Source organism: Lepidothrix coronata, unplaced genomic scaffold (genome assembly GCF_001604755.1).
Source record: "Lepidothrix coronata isolate B3197 unplaced genomic scaffold, Lepidothrix_coronata-1.0 Scaffold16, whole genome shotgun sequence".
NCBI lineage: Eukaryota > Metazoa > Chordata > Aves > Passeriformes > Pipridae > Lepidothrix > Lepidothrix coronata.
In genome coordinates, this window is record NW_016690196.1 from 3,336,404 (window position 1) to 3,363,182 (window position 26,779).

At 37.5% G+C, this 26,779-nt stretch overlaps 1 long non-coding RNA gene across 1 annotated transcript in view; it reads left to right on the top strand.

Moving 5' to 3' along the window:
* LOC108493325 overlaps positions 1–22,704 on the top strand; it is a 30,544-nt gene extending 7,840 nt beyond the window's left edge. The window contains exons 2-3 of the long non-coding RNA XR_001873436.1: positions 22,063–22,147; positions 22,567–22,704. This is a non-coding gene — a long non-coding RNA (uncharacterized LOC108493325). The remainder of the gene's footprint in view (positions 1–22,062; positions 22,148–22,566) is intronic.
* The last annotated feature ends 4,075 nt before the right edge of the window (positions 22,705–26,779 follow it).

Below are 26,779 nucleotides of genomic sequence, written 5' to 3' on the forward strand. Positions count from 1 at the left end.
TGTCTGGTCTGCTGCTTCTGAGGGCTGACATAAACCCTACTGAGGGGCACGTTGAAGCCTAGAGCTGTCAGGGGAAAATAAATATTTATATGGAAAGGTACGGGTAATTCTATCTTAGACATTTTTACCCCATCTGACTTGCAGGTGCAAGGGGCGATGTAGAAAGAGGAGGAGGGAGCTGCTGAAATGTGAAGGTCAGGACATGTAATGGCTGGCCTGCTCCACGTGCTCTCTGGGCATGGCAAATTCACTTAAGGTAGTTCAGGGGCCAGGAGTGATGTCTAGCCTTATCTGCGGAGGTGGTCAGAGGGAGGTTCTGAAATACCCATTGGGGAAGTGAGAGTGCAGGGTTGGAGTATGGGAACAGAGATCTTTATTTCTGGTGATGAGAAGAGTAGCCATTTGGTAACTTTTCCTAATAGTGATATGGGGGCAGGAGGAGAGAGAAATACCAATTCTGTCTTTGCTTCTGCTATTGTGAATTACTGCTTTATCTCTCCTGAATCAGTCCACTGCTTCCAACTGAAATTGGAAATTTTAGACGTATAGCATTCCTGAAGTGAAGGACCATGTTAGTATGTGCTTCATGTGCAAAACCCTGATTTCTACAAATATATTTATTTCTTGTGCCTTGTAGAAGAGCCTCTTAGGTTAAATGTTCTGATATGAATAACAAAGCAGAGTGACCTTTTGCTGTCTGTGCATACCCAAAGACATGCAGTTTATACTGCTAAATATCTGTGAAGTTATATTGTTGCTGGGTTCATTATTAGTAGATCTTTATCTTCTAAAATTAATGGTTCCCTCTGTCAGATTTAAATTTTCCATGCAATCGCTTCCCAGTGGTAACAAAAGATGCCTGATTTAACAGCGATATTTGCTAGAGAGACTCACCATCAGGTGATTCAGTCTGTCCATTATTAGTCTTTACTTTGCTCCTGGGGAGTACTTTTCAATTCAGTTTGCCTCATACTGTGTTTGGCTTGATTTCTTATTGAAAATGAAAATGTTTTGCCCTTAGATTCTTCAGAGGCTTTTAAAACTGAATAGTGAGAAAAAAAATCATTAAGATTAAAGGCAAGAATAATGTGTTTGAGAAAATGGGAGCATTGGAATTTTTCACTCTTTGACTCATGCCAACAGCTTTTCACTTCATTCTCAACAATGTCCTTTGCTGTTTGTCTCTCAAATCAGTCATCTGTGGAGCAAGAGAACGAGATGACTGTATATATATAAAATCATGAAGGTGTCAGATGCAGCCACAGAAGTGCTGGGTAAGATATTTTCAATAGGGGTGGCAGAGTTGGTATTGTAGCTGGTACTGGGCATTCATTCAAAAGGCTGCCTACACCCCATTTCTGTTAATGAAAGGCACTCCAACGTAAGCTTCGAGCGTCAGAAATGCAGCATTGATACGGAGGGTGGGCATTTTACCAAAGGGATTGTAATTGCCTGGATGACAGTGCCAGAAAGCCCAAAGTTACATTTTAAAGTACATAAATACTGACTCATCTATATTAGCAGTTTAGTTTGGACAGAGGACATGCTTTTAAACTGAGCCTCTTGGGTTTTCGCACTTACTGCTTTGGGTTCTCACTGAGGAACAGTCTTGGGCTGTGGAAACTGGTGGTAAAACTAAAGAGTCAGGCCTAAACTCCTGTGTGCAAGAGCACACCTAAATATGCTCCAGGTGCTAATGGACTTCCAGCCGCTAATGGACTTCCAGCCTGTGGGGACAGACTACGGCAAGTCTGAAGTGCTGCTTCCCCTCTCTCCCTGAGGTATACCTAGTGCGGAAGTGTGCTGCTCAGCACCAAGTGTTCTGCTCCACAGTTGCACTCCAGTTTGCACCATGCTACCTAATGATGCAGATATAGCTGTAAAGCGTCAGCCAAGGGTTTCATCTTGTCTGGCCAGCTTCTTAAAAGTAGCTCTGCTAGTCAGGAGCAGAGATATAGAAGACATGAATTACCCTCTTCTTTAAGGAGGTTCTTGAGATAAGCTGAACAAACCTTAGTGGTCTTCTATTTTTTTTTCCCGTAGCCTGTAAAGGAAGGCTAACTTTTAGGCATCTTGCATCTAATTACTAGAGTTAAATGAAACGAATAATGTGCAAAATAAGGAAGAGTATATTCTGTAAGAGACTCAAAATCACAAGAGAATAGAGCAAAACCAGTCATGAGAAGATGACTAAGAAGCTTTTATTCTCATAACAATTATTTTAGAAGAATGTGCTATAATATTAACTAAAAAATATTTTTATGGGGTGGTATTAAACTGAGATGTTAAAAGAAGACACTGCATATTTGGCTGTGGAAATAATGATAAAAAAAGGAACAAATTTTTTGCATAAGTGGTACATCATTCAGCAGCTCATCAGGAAATTATGATTATGGGAGGGTTTTGCTTCAAATCCTAGACAATTTGCATGTTCTGTGAGAGGGGGAAAAATGGTAGTTAGATATTGTTTGTTTGGAAGCCATACATGAGATAGTGAAACTCTTCACTAGAAAATGGATGTGCCACTTGACTTAAACCTTTCATTGTCAGTTGGCCAACACATCTGATTGAGTATGGTATCGTGTACTTGCACCATAGGTGCCTGTGTTTTGTCTCACAGTAAAATAGAGAGGGAATAATTTCACAAGGTACATCTCAGAGATTCTTAATTGCTGGTTTTTTTAGCAGATATTTTGATTCAGTGATCAATTTAACTTATTTCCAGAAATGTTCTAAAAATGCATTTAGTTTAATCTGTTTTGAATGTTTTTGGTAAGTAGGACTATTAATGGACTCTGTTTGGGTCATATATTCTGATATTAAATTTTATGGGTTTTTTGGTTAGCTTGCAAATAACATCTGATAATGCATTACTTTTAACATTTTCAATAAATCTTTTTATTTTTTATGCTGTGGCATTAATGTTAGAAATGCTGAAAAGAATAGGTTCTTTAGTCAGGCATTTGCGGAGCTTTTAAAATTGATTCTTCATATTTTTTTTTCATTGTGTCTAGCTTGGTTTTGTCTTGTTACATGAGCAAAGATCAGCTCTTTTTAATTCTCAACCATTTTAATGGAGAATTCAACCTCAATTATGGTTTTAGGTTATCTCTGATATTCTAATGACAACTTAAAGACTCCACTTTCCAGCATGGGTTAAGCAAACACAAAGAAAAACCTTGCAATCTTTCTTTGTGTTGTCTGAAAATCCACTGAGAAAAACTTATCTTTTGATTCCTTGGTTACCGCCTGGGGCAACGACAATGTTCTCTCTACTGCACTTTCAGCTGCTTATGACAATTACTGCTTGAAACATAAACAGCTCTGGTGAGACAGTATATTTTTAGCTGGTATCTCCTTTTTCCTCACTGAACAGGAAAAATGTGGGTAGGAGTAAAAGTCAGCAGATACAGTCTTTGCTCTGTTTTGCTTGATATGGAACAGTAAGTCTTGTTTCCTGTAGTTGTATTTAGTGATGTGTTTGCTAATGGGTATGAACCATGATCAACCAATATTTGTTTTAGGCTCACTTGCCTTTTTCCACCCCTCTTTAGTCTAGCTAAGCCACCAAGGCTATTAAGCTGCTGGGCTCTTTCCAGAGTACCAGCAAAGATGCTACCCACTTCAAACTGATCTGGCCATTTTGGATCACTGTAAATCTTACATGACCCCAGGTTTGTTGGGTACTGGTTTTGTGTTGGGATTTGCTTATGCAGTTAGCTCTGGTACTCCCACTGAGTCAGTCTAGAAAAGGTTAACCTTTTCAGGCAAAGACAAATATTAAGACAAAGATGAGCAGGCTTTATTGTTTCAAACTGTTCACAATGCTGGTTTAAATTTGCCCAGGAAAGAAAATTATCGTGCATCTATATTAGAAAATAATGTGGCACAGTAGAAGCAGAACTGAAAAGTAAACCGATGATGAGGACTTAACATCTGCATTATATGTTTCAGCAGGTTTTTCTTTGGTCTAGTCCTAATATGATACATGGACTGAATGTTCCTTAGTCACTGGAAGGCATCGGGTGAGGTCCTGGACAATGTCTTTTAGATTTTTTTTAAATTTTTTTTTTCCCCAAAAAAGTTTCCTGCTTATGTGCTCTGAAACCTCTGCCTAATGTGAAGCACAGCACAGTAAGCAGGGATACTTGGAAGATCTACTTCAAAACCACATTTGAATCAAATTAGGTGTATCCTATGACCCGGAAGGCTGTTGGAAGAAGATCCAGTAATTGTAAATGAAGGCATTCAGGATGTTGGTGCCAAGACCAAACATTTTCTCTTCTGAATTCCACCTAAACCCTTGTCTTCAAGGAGACTATATTAAGAGTAGCAGAGTGTTTGGGGGTGTTTTTTTTCTGGTTTCTCCTATTCCTCTGCTTTGTTTGGGCAATTATTTGGTGAGGAATGGCATGGGGATGTGCTTTGGTATTGTGCAAATGTCTCAACCATCAAGGACCAGCCATTCTTGCTGCTGACTCTCTCAGTGACTCTCCCATAATAAGTATTAGAGGTAAAATGAAGCAATAGCAGCTAGATAGTCCTGTATGTGAATTTTATTGTCTCTCATGTATTTGTCTGACATGAACAGAATGTAGAGTTTTCTTGAGGGTTTGCTGTTGGGAGCAGCTCAGCATTGTGTGACATACTTATAGAAAAATAAAGAGCAACTCTTTACTCTAGGTAGCATTCCTACCTGTGAGGTATGCTGTGGATCCAAGTTCCTCCTCTAAGAGGAAGAGGCACTGTGCATCCATCTGAGAGACCTCTGCTCTTCTGGAATCTTTTTGTTCTTAGAAGAGAGTCTTGCTGTGGAAGGTAGTGAATGAAATGAATATATGGAAATTTTGTTTGAGAATTAAGTAAGCAAAGATATATATTTACTTAAGTGTAAAAAACTGTCAAGTTAATGAAATGTCTTACTAGTCTCCTAAATTTCTCAGATTGACCTGATAGGTAAAAGGAATCCCTGTAATGACACTGTTACTTTGTTACTTGAGGTAAATTTGGTTGAGGAGATCGGATTAGTAAGGGAGAAAAGGACTACCTAGTCCAAGTCATGCATTTCCAGCACCTTGATCCATTTAAATTTTTTTGCTCTCAGTATTATTTAAAGATTGCATCCTTGAAAATAGCCCCAAAGTATAACTGTTCTCCCAATAATGGGAAAAAATAAAGGTATTAAAATGTGCAATTTTCTGTTGGAAAAAATAAAATGATCCCACAGAGGAAATAAAATTACAAGATAAACCAGGAATAGTTTGTGTAGGTTATATGAAAGTGTATGTGATGGTGTCCTCATAAAGTTGTTTGTCTTCTCTCTAGGGGTTCTTTTCTAAAAATAAGGTAAGCTGGCCCTTTGGGAGAGTAACAGTTAATACTTTGCTATCACAGGAGGGAATAGTTCTGTGGTCAGCTTCCCAGGATAAGGTGATTTGGACTGGCTTTGTTAATGCATGGCAACATCACAGTAATTTTGCGTTATTGTCTAGTGCTGCTGGAAGCTAACAGGGAGGATGGTATCTGGAAACAATAAAAGGTAGAAATAAAAGAACACTAAGAAAAGAATAAGTCTCACTTGAGGGAGTTCACATTTGTATCTGGTTTTACGGGGCTGTGAAATGATACTTCTTACTGAATATCATTTTGATTGCGACTGCACTAACTATTGCTGTTACCATGAAAGTTTATTTTAATGCTTTATGGAAACTGGCACTGAACTTTCCAAAGTTTTAAGTGTTTTTTGTTCTAGGCTATCAAAATGCCTCTCATAAAAACAGAACAAGAAAGGCCAGAAGAAAGGAAATGAATGAAGCTTTAGTAATGCTGGAAGTGGTTGGTATTAGAAAAGAAAACTTGGATTTCAGGAAGCAGGTCCTGCAATGAACAGATTGTCTCATTTAAAGAACAGCAGATGTGTCATGGAGAACTTCTCAAACTGTTGTGATTTTGCCTATTTCTTGCCATTATTTTTGTTGTCTTTTTGCCTTTTATTGCCACACATAATTGCATAAGAGCAAAGCATATTGTTTAGGTTTCATTTAAGTTTGTATTTCCCACAAGAAACAGCATTACTTTGAGTATCAGTAATTGTTCCCTTTAGTGGAGTATGAGACCACCTGATAGTAGCAAGGGTAAGAAAAATACTGTAACTCAGGTGATAAGTTACCTGTGATGACTTACTGCTAGTTTTGTAACCTCAGGATCCCACTTTTGGTCAGTCTTGCTGGCAGCAGTGGTCAGTCAAGCTGCCAGTAAAAGAACACCACTATCTCCTTCTGTTAAATGCAGTGAGATTAAGGTGAAAATCAATTTCTGCTGTCTGAATTAGATCCTCTATATGTGTGGATATCATGGACTGCTGGGTTGAAATGCCAGGTTGTTTTTGGAAGAGAGAAAAGATTGGACTTTGTGGAGTAAATCAGAAAATAAGTTTTCATAAATAAAAATATAATTTTTTTCTAGGGAGATGCAGGTGCCTGGTTTTTTTTCTGATCTCCAGAGAAAGAAATGAAGAATGGAAAGAGGAGGCAGTGGTTTAAACTACTTCCAAGTTATGGAGATGGGGGGAGGTGTCAGTGTGATGGGACAGTGCTTGAAAGGAGTCACTCCCGAAGGTGGCTGTGGCCTCTGGGCACTGCAGGGCCCAGGTACACAGGGTGACCCCAGGTGAAGCCGTGTGGCTGCGGGAGGTGACCTGCCTGATGCCTGGGGCTGAGGCTGCATGCCCTTGGCTTGGGCAATGAAGACAGGTCCTGGCTTCAGCACTGTGGCCCTGGGGAGCCAGCAGGCTCCATGGTGCCATGGTGTCATGGCAGCTCTTCAGAGTGAGAAGAGCAGGTCTCAGTGGTGTCTGGAGACTGGTGCTTGGTAGGTGGTCCTTGGTACTGTTAGCCTACTTCACCAATTTGGTGAAAAATATAACTAGTAAATGCTTTACTATTTCTTCTCCTTGTTTGCATGCTTCCTTTTTTATTGTCTGGGCATCTCCAGATTTATGCCTTTTTTCTTTCTGAATGGTTTCCTTTTTTGTTATCTCTTTGTTGCCTGGTATTGAAGCATTTATTCCTGTTCTCTGTTTCTCTAACTTATCTTGTCGTCTCCTAAGAAATCACCAGAGCTCCCCTTTTTGTCCTCCCTTCCTCTCTCTTGTTAAACCTTTTTTTTTTTTTTTATTTTGAGAAATTAGCTTGCATGGGACATTTTCTTAAAAACACAAACCTTGCTGCATAGGGAATGCACGTGTCTCCTTTGCTGTGCCTGCCTCTCAGGAGTTAAGTGATCCAAAGAACTAAGTCACTTTTGATGTCTGCTCACTGTCAGTTCTTATTTGGTGCACAGTTTGTTCAGAGGAATTTAGATGGGAAAAGCCAGTGAACAAATGGATCACAACTGTGTTTGAAGGAGAAGTTGGATTAATATAAAAGGGAGTGTTTGCCAAAAGTTGCCCTTGAGGTGACAGTGAGTTTACCATTGTGATTTCTGTGATTTTGCTGTGCTGACTGTGCTCATGATAGCATGCAGACAGCTGGGGAGAGGCACTTCTCATCCAGCATGAAGTGGCTGTGAAAGTGATAAGCGGTGGTTTATACTGCATGCTGATAAATGGCCTTGACTAGGAGGTTGAAAGGTGTTCTCATGATGCTGGCCATAGGCAAGCCCATTGCTGTGGTGCTGTTTTTACCTGTTTGTTACACTAGCCAGAATTTATAAAAAATAAAGTCTTTATGCTATTTCACTCCTTTAATAACCTGTAACTACCTCTGTCCTAGGGTACATATTTATTCTTACACACTAGTGCAGTAGGCAGCAATTTTAACATCTTCAGGTTCACTCTGGAGTGAACTTGGCTGTTTGGAGAAGTTGCTGAAAGTGTTGGGAGATCACCATTCATGTGTGACAGTTTGCAACCAAAAGTTATTCTTTTTCAAGGAAGTATTGCAACATTATTTGTAAGGATTATTTTGAAAAGTGGGTTCTCTGCACTACCTGTTAGTGATGCTGCTCTGCTCCTGTAAATTTTTCTCTTCTAATAGGATATCCTCATCAGAGATGGAGACCCTTTGACTTTACCTTCTTGGTGAGGAACAGTCAGAGATGATATAGACTGCTGCTAAACTTTGTTTTGTAAATGGTGTCTCTAAGACTAGCGCTTAGCTTTGAAAGCTGTTTTGTGTAAGATGCCTCAAAGAAAATAATTTTAGATTAATAATTTTTTGTTTTCAGCATTTTGTTTTATTTGGTATGTCTGAGAAATCACTGCCTTGCAAAGCTGTAGTCCTCAGTAAAGTACACATTTTGGATAAACCTCCAGAAATTTTTCTCTCAAAGTTTAACTCTCTCCATCTTGAGAGTGGAAGGACCTGGCTAAGGATGGGGTATATGCTTGCCCAGTCCTCTTTAAAGTGATCTTGGCTTCGTTGTTGTCTGTCATGAATTTAGTTCAGTCTGGGAGTAAAGAGTTCTAGGGAAGCAGAATTCTCTCTCTGTCTGCCTGACCTCCAGTCAATAAAGATTTCTTGTCACTTTTTGTTAAGTATTCAGGCTTCTATCATTTAAGTCTTTCTCAAAATTGCTATTTCACTGTTAAGGCATTCTGTAATACAAAGTTGTTCCAAATACCATACTGACAGTTGTGAACTGTCACCTCATTTTCATAAGAGAGCTCATTTTCATAAGCTCTTACAGCATGCTGGAATGTACTTCCAAACGTGCCAGAGACAAAAGACCCTGTGAATTGAAACAAGTTATATGGGCTTAAATTTAGACCTTAATATAACATTAGGAGGACTCTGGACAACAGATATGATGATCTAGAGTATGCAAAAGTCATACAATCAGAGAATGGCTTGTGTTGGAAGGGACCTTCAAGGTCCAACCTGGCTTTGAATGCTTCCAGGGATGGGACATCCACAGTCCTAATAACATAAAAAGTGCATAATTTGAAAAACTACATAGTTTTCCTATGGCTACTAAATATTGCATAACCGCCCATCCCGTAAACACAAATGGTTTTCCACATTCACGTTTTCTCTAAAAATAGAGCTGCTTTGTTTCTTTTTTCTTTTTAGAAAGATGTGTGTGCATAGTTCCAAGAGTCTTTCCACTTTCATCAGTGTTGTGTGTTTTACCTCTACTTTGATATACTGTCACTTTCTTCCTTTCCTATAAATATGGATGTTTATATGAAAATATGTTTCACTCATTTTCAGGTGGCATTTTCGCATTCTTGATGATAACAAGATGGCAAGCTGTGATATATGTGTTCTTCTAGAGGCACAAAGAGTTTATAATGAGTCATTATTATAATTTGTGTGTGTGCCTTTGATGTTATTGTAGATTTCCAGGCAGATGTCCCACCTGCTGTGTGTTCCTAGTTTCAGTCTGATGAACTGCTAAAGCTACTGGACACTCAACAGTAGCTCCGGCATCCCACAATGCACTAGTAATAAGTTTTCTTCAAGATGAAGAGGCTTTTACTGAAACACACAATCAGTAGCCCACACTGAAAGAAACAAATCAGAAAACTGCTGTTCCATAAGCATAGAATTGAAAGAGATGCATAAGTAAAATGATAGACTATCCACTCCAGTTTGGAAAGCATGAATAGGATTTTTGATGAAGCTTAATTTCCTTCAAGCTCTTCAGCCATGGCTAAACCATTTAAAATAAAAATAGATGTGTTAGGGAGAAGGGTACTCATCACTGTTTATTATTTTGAAAAGGCACGGATCCTCCTCTATCTGTTTGCTAATGACAAATGAGTTGAATTCTTCTCTCAATTTCAGCAGCGCAGAAGTAGGCTAATTCCCCCAGCTGCTGTGACTTTGCTTCATATTTATGGCAGAAAATGGAAGGAAACATCTGGACCAGTGACTTTTAATGACTTGCAAATAAGAGAGCATGTATTCTCTGACACATCACTGAGCTGTAGACTTTTAAATTGCTTGGTGTAACTCAAATAAGCCTCCAGTAGATAAAATGTTAATTGAAAAAGATGTATTTTACTGACCAGTGTCATGCATTACTATTGTTGTCAAAAGAGTTTCCCAAGCATCCTGTACCTTTTGCAGTGACTTCAATCTGTTTCACCTTTTAACAGAATGCATCCTTGAATGATTGTATGGACTTCATCTAAATCCACTAAATCTTAGAGAACTTGCCCATTTCAAGAGACTTAAAAACCATGAAAAGAACCAACCCACAAACCCCAGTGCTTTCAAAGAGAACTTTCAGTCCAAGAATACACTCACATCCCAGTAAGCTGAATTGTCTGGGGAAGTTCTTGACCAAAGGTCATGCTTTAATGCTGGATATTGTCTGCCTCAACTCTTGATGCGTCACTGTCTTGCCATACAAATAGTCATGCTCACTTCAGTGAGCCTTCTTAGGGGGCACTGCCCCAGTCAGCTCCATTGACATTGCAAGAATCTCACCTTTTATTATGACAAGCTCCTTGAGGAACATGCAAATCTGTGATGGATGTGCTAAAGAGCTGGAGCAGAAGAGGGATATGAACAGAAAAACACAGCTTTCCCTCTTCCTCTTGATTCTTTCTTTTCTTACACAATTATTTGTGGTAATCGAAAGGATGGATGAGATCCTAAGTCAGCATCTTTTGAAAAAGCCTTAATGAGCTATAAGATGACTTACTTTCTTCTGTACTTCTAGCCATTTTGAGTGTAACACATATAGAGCAGAAGAGGTCATATAAGTCTCTGCTGCAGCACGCCTATGTTTTCAGCTAAGGCCTCTGCCTTTTCTTTTGCTGTGTTTTTTGAAGTGTAAGATCATAGGTAGCTGGAAGAAGTGTTTTTGAACATATTTTCTAAAGAGCTGATCAAGTGGCCAGGCTGTTACTGAATGTTTTTGGAAACTGCTTTGTCTTTACAGTGGTACTTGGGGAATTACAATATATCACTTGTTAACCACTGTTGGTTTGTAGGTTTTCTTTGTTTTCTGTTATGGAAGTATCTGTATGAGAGAGCAAAGGGATACTATGTTACCCCAGTGTGGTCAGCCAAAGCCGAGGGAGAATGTATGATCGACATGAAAATATTTTGCCAACAAGTAGCTTTATAGTCTCACACAGCCAAAGCACAGGTGTAACGAACAAATATGTTAAAAGAGCTGAGGAAGGCAAATGGAAAAAAAAAGTTACCTGTCTCAGGCTGCTGATTTATTTGGGGCAATAATTTTGCCAGCTCTAGCTTAGGTGGCAATCACTGGAATAAACACTTAATTTGTAAGCAGGATTCTGTTTTAAAGGAAAATGCAGAATTTTTTGGAGGCTTGGAGATGTACTTATTTGTTTTTCATGCCAGTGTGCTAGATGAAAGATAAGGTAAGTGGCACTGGTTAATGCTAAAAGAAAATAAAAATGCCAACTAAATAAACATTTGCAAAACTCACAGCAGTAATACACCTCATTCAACTACAGAGTTGAATATTGTTGAGGTAACAGTTGTTTCTGTCTGTACTGACATATTTTGGACCTGATTTTGATTCTGATGAGTTGTACTTAACCGTATGAAGCTGTGGCCAGAACTGAAGTCAGCGGAAAGAATTCTGAGAAAGAGCCAGTAGGTTTTAGATCAGCCTTCTTTAAGACAGTTTATTTCAGTGGCACCACTTAGCAGAACAAGCTCTCAATTCATGTCTGCAAGCACACAAAACTAAAGCTGTCTGTTCTCTTCACTTGTTTCAGTAGACACAAAGCTTGAATGGGACTTCCCATCAAGTTATGCTCTGAAGCATCAACCATCTGAGCATTCCTTTTTCAAGTAATTTTTTTTGATCCTGAAGTCAGCTGTAAAGTTGCTCAAAGTGTATTTAGTATTTTCAGAGCATTATGAATGCTGGAGATACTAAATATATTCCTGTGGATCATGGGTGAGGGGTTTTGTTGTACCTCTATGGTTAGTCTGCCCACAATCCCAGGGTTTTCACCATAGATATAATTTTTGTGCAATGTTCTAAATGAAATTGTCTGGGATACCAAAATAGCCAACTTTATTTGAAGTGAGTTTTTACCACTTAAGTGCTGACAGTACTAAAGTGAAATTACAGCATCACTAATTAGCCATGATTGAATAGTATCAATCAGATTCAAATGGTAATATATTTTGTCCTCCTCTCCTCAGTGAAGCTTGACAATTCCTGTGAACTGAAGTAATAATATTTTTATTCTGTCTTTAGTATATAATAGTATAAGTGAGAAATGAACAGTTTATGGACTGTCCACTATCTCTCCATTTTGTATTGGAGATTTTAAATTTTTCACCTGGGGCAGAAGAGTTTATGTGCTTTCAGAGTGACCATAGCAAATATAAAGGAAGAGCAGTATTGCAGACATTTTCCTTGTATTTCTTCTAGGGTGAGTGAAATGCAAAAGCTCAGCTGGTCTTGTAAACGGAAGTCCCTCAGAATGAATAATCAGACCTCGGGAGTTTATGCTTTCTTTTGTTGCCTGTGTCAACCTAACAGAGTCGTATTATTTGCTCTTGCATTCAAAAGAGAGTTTTTATTAAAGAGGAGCAATGTGTTTAGTAAATTTGCAAGATATCTTGCCACTCTGTCTTTTGCCTGTTTTTTTTTTGTTTGTTTGTGGGTTTTTGTTGTTGTTATTGTGGGTGGGTTTTGTTGTTTTGTTTTCCAGAAAATTTTAAAGAAGGGTAAAAACAGGGCCTTGACTAGCTTCTCTAAAAGCTTCTTGTTCTGTATTAGAATCAGTCCTAACCTGTGTGTGTTAAATGTTAGACTAATATTTGTATAAGGTGACTCTCAACAGCGGATATGATTCTATATTGATATCTATAATTTGCCTTACTGTGTTGTGATATGATTCAATAGGAGTCAGAAACTGGAGGAGTTTTTTAAATAATTGAAAATTTCACAGAAAAAAATATTAAATGGTCAGACTGTGGAATAGGTCTTTGAGCTCATTAGCTCTGAACCAGCTTACATACCTGCAAATATTTTTGGAGGAACAAAAATTGTTCCGTTTCTTAACTTTCTCCTTTTCACAGACATTACAAATCAAACTGTAATTCTTCCAATCGTCATGGTTTAGGTGTAATTTTTTATTCTGCTTGCAGTGTTACCTAGTAAATTCAAGTAAATGCAATACAGTGCTTGTGTCTAGGGTATGGATCTGTTGTCTGCCTGGCCCAGGACACTGAGGTCCTCTCTCACTTGGCACAACACTTTGCCAGTGCTACGATCCTGCTGGTTCACTGGAGGGAACCGATATTTTTATACTTCAAATTTACTTCCTCTGAATTTAGAAAAAAGAAAATAGAAATAGTAACGAATGTTTAAACTGTTTAAAATATAAAGGGTTTAGGTAAGTGTGGAAAAAACCCTTTCTAAATAAAAAGTATAAATTCACATATTGATTGTTTTTAGATATGTTGCAGAAAGGATGGGTCTAGAATTTCCCCAAAGATGTTATACATGAACGAAGTTACAAAACAAACCCCAAATCAATCAACCAAAAAAAAACCAACCACAAAAAATCCAAATCAAGATAAAAAAAAAAAACAAACCAAACCAAAATAAAGACTGAAACAACTAAACCAACAGCAGAAATCAGTAAAACTCATTATCTGAGATCAAAATTTTTTTAGCTTTTGAAAAAATTCTGCGTGTCTATAACTATGTAAGTTTTATTAAAATTTCAGCATCCTTTCAATTCGACTTAATGTCAAAATAAATTCTTAACAGAATACTTCCTGTTAATTGCTGTGTGGTCTTTGATCAGCAAGATTATATTCATCTCCCCATTACTCTTGCAGTGTTTTACAGTAAAACATGCCAGGGGCTGGATGTATAAGTGGGGATAGGTTTTTTATTTTGTAACAGAGATGATGCTGATAGTACTCATTCTAGCTTCTCCCCTCATACCTGCTCAGAGGTAAAAAGTGAAGGCTTCAAGATGTCCAAAGGGCATGTGACCTGCTAGACTACATAATGTTTTGATAAGTAATCACAGTACTGTTTGCACTTCAATTAGATTAACAGCTGAACTTGCAAATCATGTCTCCGGAGGGTGTTTTTTGATAGCTAACTAATTGGTAGTTGTCTGAAGTAAATTGCTTGATATTGGTCAATGGTAAATTGTGATCATGTTAATTTAATTGCAGCTCTGCCAATGCTACAATTAACGCTGCTATCAAAGCAGTCAATCAGTTCATTGGAAAAAGAAGACAACACTATGATATTAAATTCCCAGGTGCCATGACACAGAATGTGATTCTGCATAATAATAATAATGTTGGCTCTGTTCACTGTGAGCTAAAGCCATTGTTTTCAGTGGAAATGGATGCAATGGTGTGCATTATTACAAATATTGCCAGCAAATTTCCCCAGAAAGACTTCTGTCACTCTAAGAAAATAAGTTATTTTCCTAGCTGTCTGGGAAAAGATGTGACCAGGAGCTGTGTTTTATGATCAGTTATGATTGACAGAGATACTGCTGTGGACATTGCCTGGAAATAACGGGTTTTGCTGCATAACACACACAGAAGCAGATCACAGAATCACAGAATGGCTAAGGTTGGAAGGGACCTCTCAGAATCACCTAGTCCAACCTTTCTGCTTAAGCTGTGTTCCCTAGAGCACATTACTCAGGGTTGCTGAGACAGGACTCAGAAAATCCCATTATCAACCCTTTCCCATATTTATATTTGCTATTCTCACTTTTGGGAGTCATTTACAGGGGCTAATGACATGGGCTCTGTCCCACATGCACCTTCTTTTCTTCAGATGTGTTCCTCAGGCATAAAGTGGCCCTCTTCTTTCCTCTTATTCCCAGCACATGCTAATGCCTGCCTCCATTTTTCAAAAGTATGTCTTGCCATCACTGGAACCCAGGGCCTTTGAAGTAATTGTTTTGGTTTTGTTCTGGTTGAGTAGGAATAGGACTGTGTGCCTTTTTATCTCCAGCAGTTTGGTTCAGCAGTTGTCAAGCAGTGTTACAAAGAAACTACCCTAAGTGAGTCTCTGGCACTCCTGGGTTCATTGTATGCCTCTACAGCAGCAAAATTCTGCAATAAAGATTGTCTAAGCAGGTAACTTATAATTTTTTTCTGTATTTGAGGTATACTCCAGTGAGTTGTAGGTGTCAAGAAGAGTTGGAAAGCAAAGGGTTATTGCATTCTGGCAATCTCCACTTGCCAAATTGTTGTGCTGGACCTTATTGTGGCTGACACAATTTAGAACAGCCCAGAAAATATGTAGGCAGCTCCATAGGACTTGAGTACCTGTCACCTGCAGAAGTTACTTTCTAGAGCCTCTTTGCCCCCCTTCTTACTTGTGATATGCTTCATGTCCAAAGAGGGAAATTTTAGAGGAAGATCATAGTGTGGTATGGAAGACCATATTGCCTTGACTATAGAAACAAGCTATGCTGTTGAGTGATTACAACTGTTTGTTATAGCGAACTCACCTACTCATTGCGTGCTCCCCTCCCCAATTGCTTTGCATTGTTTCTGATAATAAACACTTTAAAGTGAACTAGGGTGTTGCAGGAGGCAGGACTAGTTAGCCTCTTATTCTTAGGCATAATGTCCTGTCTGTTCTTTCCACATACAGAAAGTACCCACATGCACAAACATATGTAAGTGCTTATGGATAATTAAGATTTTCTAAATTTGGCTATTTTAAAAAAATCTAGGTTTTTTTTTCAGTTCTGTTTTTTTATGTGATGAAATAAAATGAGATCTATAAATTGCCTTCTCCAACATCTAGTATGCTGCAGTCAACAGGCTGATATTTTTGGGTATTTATAAAAGGCAGTTTCAGAGCTGGCTACTCTAAGAGGCCAGGCTCTGCAAACCTGCTTGAAACAGGACTCTAATACCTCTGGGTGCAAAATACTAGTAGATATTCCAGATTTTCTTCTAGTTACTAAATACAATCAAAGTATATAAACTTTGTAGCTGCAACTTGAATTTCAGCTTTATTTCATAAGAATATTTTGTGAAGAAAATAGGAAAGACTTTTCTTTCTTATTTTTTTCTTTTTTTTGTGTGATTTTTTTTTTTAACTCATTGAAACTGGTAAGCTGATTTACTATGGCAAGAGATGAAAAATGGTCACACAAAAATCTCATATTTGAAATGTAAATATATAAAAATAAGACATATAATATTTTCTGTCATCTTATGCCATGAATTTATTTGCAGAAGTGATGACTAAGCTAGGTTTGTACCCTTATAAATTAAAAAGGTAGTAATTCGTATTTGAAACACTAAATGGAAGCCTGAGCAGATAGTGATGATTTGAAAGGAAACTGACTTTGGGAAATATTGTTATCACCTAGAGTAAAGCAGTAACACAGAAACTGGATTTTCATTGGTAAGAGTGCTGATACTTGAAAAATAAGGTAATACAAATGTGTTTTAGGAGAAGGGGAGTGCATTTGTACTGGTACTTGTTCTTGTCAATTACCTTTTATCCCAATATAAAGTTCAGAATAATATGAACATTTATGTTTCCTTTAAGAGAAAATTAGAGCAACAGCATTTCTTAATGAGAAGCATTCATGTTATCTCTTTCCTAAATAAATTCTCAATTCACACAAAAGAAATACAAAGCAAGCTGTTTTGTAGTGTTTTAACACAAATGGTAACAGATAAGAGCATTTTGAAAGATAAGAGTAAGGTGAAGATTAATAAATCAGCCAAGATGCTGCATGTGGTAGCTTTATAATTGTAAGCAGCAAGATTTAAATAACCAGATTTCTCTTCTCTATAAAGACTTTTATATTAACTCACTTTCACCTTCTCTTTATCTCACTCTTTCCCTTCCAAACAGTTAGATGTTAATTTAGTTTCTTTTTAAATTGTCTCTAAAATGCATGTTGTGCACTTGTAAAAAGCACACTGCTTTCTATCACTAGCACACTGCTTTTTATCACTATTGACATGCTTTTTATGTATCTCTGTGTATAAGCTGGTAAATATCCATGGGAATTTCTACTAGTAGGAAATTTCCAATCTCACATGGTTTGCAGTTAACAAATGAGCATAAGGACTTATAATTCTTTTACTGCATCTCGTTTCGGTAATTGCAGCTATTTCTTAAGCCAAATTCATAATTTTTAGTCTACTAAGTTCACTCATAATAAGTGACAAAAAATTCTGTGACAAAAAATTCTGTGTTTTAACTTTTGGTCGTTTTTGCTTAGCTCTTGTGCTAAGAAAAAAAATTAAGATACTTGATCTTTTCAATACTTCCCATTCCTTATCCTTTTACTATGTGTTCTAGTCTTGTCTGCATTTTTCTTTCAAATAAATTATTTCTCCATATTTCTGAAAATCAGACAATCCCCTTTTCTATATTTTTGCTTCTGCTTTGTACTTTTGAAGTAGAATGTTTAGAGAGAAACATCAGATCCAGAGTAGGATGCCCAGATAATACGATTTAGTAGATCTGAAGAAAATGTTAAAGAGGGATTTATGGTGCATATGCATACAGCACATATGATACCAATCCACAGAAACAATAAAATGGAAATTAAGATTCATGTCTCTAAAAGTCATAACCTCTATCTCCCTCACTACACATGTGCTTCACCATTCCTATCATTATAGCTACTGCAGCCTAGAAACCACATGTTGCACTTTGGATGACTCTGAATTTCACATTTTGGGAAAAGAAGCTTGAAATATTCAGGGAAAGCTAAAACGTTTCCTGCAGTTGAGAAAACATTTGTAAGAACTGCAGATACATAAAGCATATTCTGATGTGTAGTAGGAAGTGGCTGGAAATCTTTTTCGGCTGATCTTAAGTTTTCACAGCTCATAAATATTATGTAAATATTACTCTGAATTTCACAATTTAGACAGCTGAAAAAAGTAGAGCACTTCAAGTGATAAGGTAGTAACACTCTTTTCAGAAGGAGACAAGTAGGTTCCAGGTAACAGAGTTTGTATTGCTGTCAATGGAAGAGACAAGAACTGGTTCAGTCTTTGGCCTGATATCTCTATGAACAGTTATTTCCAGGGTGAACTTCATGATCTGTCTATTCTATACAAGCGATGTGAATTTACTAGTCATGATACTGTAAGTTTCAAATCTCAGTTTATAATTTGTAAATTCTGATATTCAACAGAAAAAGGGGCACTGACTTGGAAGCTTTTTTACATTAGCTCACTATTTCATGACAATCATCTCACCAAAAAAAAAAAAGTAAATCTCCACTACTGCATATAGTTTAGAGTGGTATAAGATTGCCACAATATTTCTATTTTTTTTTCCCATTGAAGCTTAGAATGATTCTCAATTGATGTTATATTTGAGTGAAAAATAACAATATTTTTAGATAGTTTTGCTAACACTCTGATGTAACATAAATATCTGACCTAGCTGTAGGGCAGGAGAGGTCGAAGACAATATTTCACTATAAGCTACAAATTGAAAGAATACCTAGCTTAGTTTAAACAATTCCATTATCTTCTTTTTGTTTAATCGATAACTATTGCTTATTTTTAGACAGAATGTTGGACGTTTATATAGCTCCATTCTATGCATTCAGCTCTCAAACACAGATTTGCATTGAGCTTTTTGTTAAAGTAAACATGACTACATCAGAAAAAGACATAGTTATGTGTTATACAACAGCGTGAGAGCATTTTTCCAAAAGGATGATTCTTTTCTAGGCACTTCATCAAATTTCTTTTTGGTCTTTCTAGTGCAGACTGAGTCTGATTTCATTCAAAGCATCCAAAACACATGAAAGAATGTGGGGAGGTAGGTCTGAAACAAAATCCATGTTGTTGTCATGACAACTAAAATGCTAAAAAGGATGCAGAGAATTATTATTAAATAAGATATTGCATCAAGTTGTTATGGCAACTATATAGTAATAGGAAAAAAAATGAGGTTTCAGAATAACATTGTATGAAAAATTTCCTCTTTATTAAAACACGTCATTGTAAATATATCATAATGAGGAAAAAGAGGAGTGGAGGACTTGGTACAAAAAGAGGTCAGGATTCAGCTATCTGCCTCAGTGTATTTACCTTAAGTGCTGTAATGTTCCATGGAGAGTATCTCTGCTTGGTTTCCAGTCCTGTCCCAGAGGGATTAGAACACAGAAGACATTAGAATATATTCCAGTGCTCTTTCCCAGCATTATAGCAATAAAGTTCAATGCCACATTTCACAAATAAGCCTTCATGGTCCCCATTTACCCGCAGTGAGGTAGATGAAGCTTCAGTGGCATATAAGAATGGACTGTGAAACCCTAACTCAGAAAAATGGGATAGGGGAAAGGTTGATGTTGAGGAGTAGTATCAAGAGGCTTCAGTTCTGTGAAAGAATTATTTTTCTGCACACTAGATTACTTCCTTGTTTGTTTAGCTTAGGACTTCATAATAAATGAGTATTTGCTAATAGCAATCATTAAAAGAATTGTATAAACCTGTTTTTGAAGCCAGGAAACTTCTTAAGCAGCAACAGCAGTAGAAATTACTATCTGGGCTCTGTGCCACAACTTGTGGTATAAGCAGCACTAGAGGCTGCTTTGCCTGGTGTAAAAGAAATGAGATATCGTGCTCAGGGAAGCCAAAATATCTCCCGTGCTGTTTTCCCTTGTGTGTGGTGCCCAGCTGGCTCCATCCTACACATCACTGTGGTTTGTTCTTCCCGGTTATAAGTCCTCTTCTGGGGAACTCTAGCAGGGAGTCAGAGACTTTTTCTCCCAGCAGTGCTCCCTTCCTGGAGGCAGGAGTGAGTGCAGGAAAGAGGAATGACCAGGGAGTGTATGGAAAGTCAAAGTCAGAGATACATAAGAGAGCAAACGGACTTTGAGCGTTAAGAGCTGGCCACTTTCTTGGCCCCTTAAGTTCTCCCACAGCAGTAGGTGAGGCAAGCTGATTGGTATTTTTATCCGGTTTCTGTCAATGAGCAAGTGTTTTTCCAGTTAAATAATTTTTTATTATATAATTTTCATGAAAAATAATTGCTGTGTGTGGAGATAACGTTTTTATAAATATATATATATTTTTTAAAGTAACAGAAAGCTAAAATATTGCAACACTAAAGAATGTTGGCATGGGTGTTCTGTTGCAGTGTCTTCTGGCTTCTTTCTTCTGAAGTTTACTTGTCTGATGTCTGGCTTTGTTTTTAAGGGCTGAGCTCCCCAGCTGGACTTGATTTTGTAAATAGTTTCAACTCCAGTTCTATCCTATAACATTAATCCTCTTGCTATCAGTTGAAATGATGTAATCCATCCAGAGGTAAAGGAGAATTTGAGCTTGAGGGACTATGAAAAGTATGAGCAGTGGAAGATACTAGGAGTTGAATCAGAGTAATTTTTCAGAGTTATTACTAAAAGTATGAGATTGTGGGAGATGGAGAACATGTTTGGAAGCCTAAACATAGACCTGCATAAAACTGCGGTACATTGTGATTTTGCAGATTTGAAAGTAGTTGCATATTTGCATTGAAAATATGTGTGAACCACACATATTTAGCTACTTTTCACTGGGATTGTGATGGCAGACAACCAGTCTAGCTGTCATGATTTCTGCCTTGGAAACTTTTTTATATTTTACTTTGAATTGAAGTAATTGAAATTGAAATTCAGAGAACAGTGAGTTTTAGTAGAAACTGTAACTGTAGGCATACATTTCTTAATCTTCATGGTATTTTCTATTGTGTTTGTAGCAGAGGTATGGACTGATTTGACTTTACTGATATGGTTGGAAAAAAAGGGTTCCAGAAAAAGTTGGCTTCCAACCCAGAGGTTGCAAGTGGGATGGTGGTGATGAAGTAGGACAGAGGAAATGAACTCACATATAAATAAATTAAAGCTTCTTTTTCTTTCACTTTGGGATGGCAAAATCCAAGCCAGCAGAATTCTTCCAAGCAGACTCTTGTTAAAGAGCCCTGAACTCCTTTGCCCAGCTTCTGCAGCCTCAGATGTTTTTGTCGCTACAAGTTCTTGTTTTATCTCCTGGGACTAAATTAAATGGCCTTGCTAGCCCAGAGAAAATTAATTTGAATCACTTCCCTGCCTCTAATAGTTTATGCCACTGTCCCACTGGCATAAACAGAGGTCCTGCAAGCATGAAGAGATGTCCAAGCCACCTGTGCACAGCAGGCCCTTTTCCCGCATGGCTAGTAATAGCTAATGAAAACAATTTGGGTTCAACACTAATCAAATTAAGATATTTCCCTGAGGGAAGCACCAATTACATACTTCTGTGTAGTATCTATAGCTTGGCTAATTCTCAAGGCTCATCTTAATGACACCAACAAGATTTGCCTGTTACTGCTATTCTTCATGGATCAAACCAGGTGGTAAGGGTTGCATGCAACACCACTTGCCCTGAATGTGTGTGTCATCAGCTAATGGTGTTATTTCACCACTCTGTCTGTTTTCAGTGGGACATAGAGACTATTGACATCCTACAGATTTCCAGGGCAGTTTTGAAATACAAACATAAGTGTAGAGTGCCTTGAACACTTAACAAGATAAAATCTGTTTAAGTAAATATGGAAAAGGAAGGTGTACTAGGGAAAGATTATGAGAAGAAGAAATAATAAATATACTTTAGAAGAGGCTAGACAGAAATTGGTGTCTTAATTACTTGGCTCACTTTCACTAAGTGGTTGAACAAAGCTGCCAACAAGTAATCTGATTAAGAGAAAGCATCTAGATTGTATTCTGAATATTGTCATGCTTGTATTCTGAATATTGTCATGCTCTTTTTTCCTCTGACTGAAAAGAGAGTCCTGGAGGACTGCTGTGCTCAGACTACCTGTTAGCTTTGGTCTTCGCTGCCCTTTGCAAAGTGTGATCTGTTTAAACCTTTGTTAGTTGTGCCTCCGTTCCTTAGTGCCTGCTCTCATGCAAGACTATGTACAGTGATGAGGGCTGTGTGTAAAGCTTCCTCTGTTATGGTACCATGGCAAGATTTTTTCCAGGAACGTCCAGCTTGGCTCTTCTGTAATACTTTGCACAGCGCCTTTCTTCTGATCAGAATGCACCTGAGAAGTGTGACTAGGTGTTTAATATCTTCCTAAATTTAAATTTTTCCAATCCTGTAGGAACACACTTGGTGCCATTCCTGGCTTTGATAAAAGCCATACAGCCAGCTCCAGACTCTTGATGAGCTGCAAGTCACTATTCCAGGTAAAAACACAAGGAATCTCTACTCTAGACTGATCCTGCTTTGTCATTCTTGGAAAGAAACACCAAATAGATTTTTGGAATACTGAAATTTAAAGACATTCTAATACACAATATGCACAATTTTCTTATTTTTTTTAATAAAGAGCAGTCTATAAAATGTAGTGCTTATATTCTAGTCTGAGGGAAAGGAGCAAGGATGTGGTGAGGAAAACAAGCTGAGAGAGGCAGCTTAAGCTCTTCCTCCTGCAGTGACTGTGGCTTCATCATGTCTCTTAACTTCTGCAATCAGATGATCATATACTGATTTCTGCAGGCACCTGAGAAAGTGGATATAAAGAAAAGTGGAGGAGAAAAGAAAAATTGTTTTTCCACTTTGATGATTTGAAAGTTTTCTTCTTGTTCATTTTATTCTGATGCAGAAAGATGCAGCTGGTGAAGTGTTCACTGAAGCACAGCAGAAAAATGAGTACTGCAGGAATCTGACAGGATAATGCAGAGTTTTGGTGCAGTGATTTGCAAAATAGATGGTACACTGGAAATAAATTTTTGGTCTATCTGGAATTCTGAAATCTCCATGGTATGGTAACGTGGTTTGTTCATAGACTTATAAAAAAGACCATTTCAAATATGTGGATTTATTTATCATGAGTCATCTAGACCCATGAATCAAGGGGACAGCAATGGGGAAGTGTCAGCTGTTCTCATTCTTCTAAATAGCTTCACTTTCAGATTGCTGAAAAGGTGTATCATTGCAACTGGAAACTTTTCCTCTTGGAATGTATAATGATATTGTTTTTGCTTTAATTGGGATTGCAACAGTAGTCCTTTAAAAGCGTTTTCCATTTTTCTCTGAGTGTTTCTTACTGTATAGGTCTTGATAAATCAGCTCACAGTAGGGATAGCGATCAGGTTCTTTTTGGGTTTTATTTTTTTGTTATTTTGAAAATGTCTGTATTTCATGGACAGTTCTTCCATTGCATTGTATTTTCCTGAAGGCTTTATTTTATCTCTGCTCACAGGAATAATGAGAAAGAAGCCCAATCTTGGAATAATCAGTGGCAATGGTTTAAAACAACCAATAAAAAATACAAAAGTTGATTATTTTTCTCTTGTTAAAAATTCGTCCATTGAATCTTGACCTGTATTTCTATAAAGACCAGGTAGGTTACATCTCTGCTTCCTTTCTGGGTTCTTCTGTACCCTAATAAAGGGTCTGTTATTGTATTTTCATTTAAAACAACTGTACTTTTGTGTATTCTGCTGTGGCCACCATAACAGGGCCTGAGGCTAAACAAGGAAAGATGACTTGGGTATGTCTGCAGCATGGCAATATAACTGCAGAGCAAACCAGATAGCTTCGACCTAACTGACCAAAAGTAGTCCCGCAGTGACATCTAATAGCTCATCATGGGATGACTTATGCCTTCTTCTGAAATTGGGTGCTATCTGTGAACTTCCTTTCTGTGATTGCTTTGACTTTCAAAGCAGAGTAGAGAGAGAAAAAATGTGTTGGCAATGCTTGTTGCCAAATGTGGCAATATTGGGCAATTGATTTAAATGCCCTGCAATTGATTTAAAATGGCTCTGACTTCAAAACAAGATGTGTTATGGTCTGTGCACTGAAGAGCAAATGTGAGCATAATAATTCACTTTATCTTATATAATATGAAATTATCGTTACCATTCTGGTTCTTCCCATTTTTTTAAAGCTGAGAAACAAGAATAACTCAGCATTTAACTGTCAGCATAAATTGACATCCCATTTGGAGACCTTGTGCTAATTAGGTTGTCTCTTAAAGGNTAGAATAATGCAAGGAAGAAAAGTCTTAATTGGCAAATTTCCAGTATGAGAAGACTAAATATGAAGCTAGGCAGTTCTCTCTGCCTTTTGTCTGAGAAGCAGTCTTAAGTAATAATTAGTGTATTGCTCTTTCTGCTCTCAAAAAAAAAAAATCTCTTTCAATTTCACGTTAATGTTACTTATGCTTTCATAAAATGCATTTAAAGTAGGTGTTTTAAACTGGGATACTAGAAATGACAATGGTAAATCTTGAAATAACTCAAAAGTGGCAAGACAGTTCACTGAATATCACACTGGTCAAAATAAGGAGAGAAAGTTCTCTTCCCATTTTGGTATTGATCTACTTGGTGCAATTGTACAGGTCATGTTTATCTGAGGCTTGAATATATGATCTGTACAATGGGCATAACTGTGCTTTTCTGTTTTTTAAACCACTGGAAGGTTTGAACTTTTATTAAAAAACTACTTTTGACAAATACTAAAACGAATGGAAGTCCAGAACTGACCAGCTTCTGGTGAATTAATGTTATATCCAAACAGGCTTTGCAAGGTTCTGGAGCTGTTGCAGTGGACTGTCTTGCAGTCTGGGCTTCCACATATCAGCATGTGTAGCAAATGTAGTTGAACAGCCAACAGATAGTGTAACTTAGAAGCAATTAACACTTCTTTCACTGACATTGGTTAAATCTTGAATGTGAACTTGCTATTACAGGACTTCAAGTACCAAAAATATTGTGGTTCAGAAAAAAGGTAAGAAAGATAGAGGTGTCGCGAAGAAAGGCTGTGCACTTTCATGCATACATAACCTTTATTTTGAGTTAGAATAATTCCAAGTAATTCCAAATATCAAATGACTGATTTTTAAATGTCAGGTCTTCTGCAGATCCTTAGGGCAGCACCTCTGAAAATGTTCTTAAGGATAATAGAGGACAAACATTATCATAACCAGAAATTTTATTGCAAATACTAAGTGACAAATTCTGACAAGACTAGTTTGATTATATGAAAAGGGACTAAGAGGCGTAAGCTGCCATAAAGGAAGACTTCTGCAATTTATATTCTCTTGCTGATTTTTTTCATTTTTAGCTAATTTAACAATAGTATCTATATTAAACCAAACTGAATGGTCAAGTAAATTTTAAACGGGTTGATGAGGTGATATGGTATCCCTTTGCAGTATCCCAAACCTGTACTGTCTCCATAGAGTGTTGGTCTTTTGTATTATTAACTTATCTGCAACCTCTGACTGCAGTAAAAATCTTTGCTACTACAATGTCTGATTTTGGCTCAGAGAGAGCAGTGATGAGGAGATTCATTAGACCTTCACAGGATACTCTTGAGACTGCACATACAAAGCATAGGGTAGGCTGCTGTGCTCAGGAAGCTTGGTACAGGTCCAGGACACAGTCATGGTTTCTGAAATGGCATAAGAAATTCTGACTGTAAAGGAAGAATATTGAATAAATCTTTATGGATTTAGTGACTGATCCATGCATAACAAGTTTTTGCTGTGTGTGTGGCATGCTGATTCTTGTAGTCCTTTGAATAAAGGCTGCAGATTTTATTCTTTTTTGTCTGAGTCTCAGCTCCAGGACTGCAGTGCTCCTGCGTGCAGAGATACCCGGCTGAAGGTTATCTGACTAATTCTGAAGTGTTAGACAGAGAATACCAGCAGTCTCTGTTCTCAAGCCCTGTAATGCTGTTATAAATATGTAATTGACATACTATAATTACACTAAAAATCCAGTAATTCAACATGAAACTTTTATAGATGCACAATAAAGTTTCAGAAACATGACTCTTCTACTGAAACCCTATATTTAAGTATATGGTGACATCAACACGTCCAGGAATGGTGTAATTAACTGGAGCAGTATCGTTAGGAGATTTTATTGAAAGCTATCTATAATATTAAAAAATCATTCACCTTATTTATAATGTTTGCTGGATGCAGTAAATGCTCACTTTACTGAGGCACTGTAGGTTATTCCTTTGAGAAAATGGCCTGGAAACTACAAGCATCTACCTATAGGATTTTTTTGTATGGGAGCCTGAAGGTTTAACATTTTAGTACTGTCTAAGATTTAGAAGGAATGTTCTACCTATTACAGTTGGAGTACCTTCAGAAAACTTCTGTTAAACAGCTGTTATGCACACATATATTTTCTGGGTATTTTACCTAAAGATATCCCAGATTTGTTCCCAATTTTTGTGGCACAGGTTGACACTTTCAGCATGTGTTAGACTGTTGTGGAGTCTGTGTTTGTATAAAAAGCAGGAATAGATTCCTTGCTACTACTTTCTTCTAGCTAGAAAATAGCATGGCTAAACTACTACTCAATGAAAATATGGCTTATAAAGGTACTACTTTGGCCTAGGTAGCTATCATTTTTCAGTTCAGGACATAGATGATTATGTCTAGCTCTGGAGGAGCTTGCTGTATGGGCTTCTTGTCTCTGTTTTAGCTGGTCAGCGGGATGTACCTTAAAGGGTCTTAACCACAAGCAGTTTACAGTTTGTAAGATTTTAGCACTTGTAAGGTTCCAAGCCCATGGAAATTGGATGAAGGCTTTGGTTGCTTATCTAAATATTGAGAAACAATAGAGAAAGGCCCTGTTTCTGTTGAAGGGAAATAGGCAGATCAGCTGAGCTCTTGAGGAAAGACTGCGGAGTTCCCATCTAGGCCTTCTCTGCCTAAGTGGCCTGAGGGTCTGTAGCTGGGGTCTCCCATGAGTCATCATATCCTTTGATTTCTTGGTGTGGATGTGACAACTAGCTACTGAAGATAACCAATTGCATATGGGAATATAGTTTTTCCCACTTTCACTGAA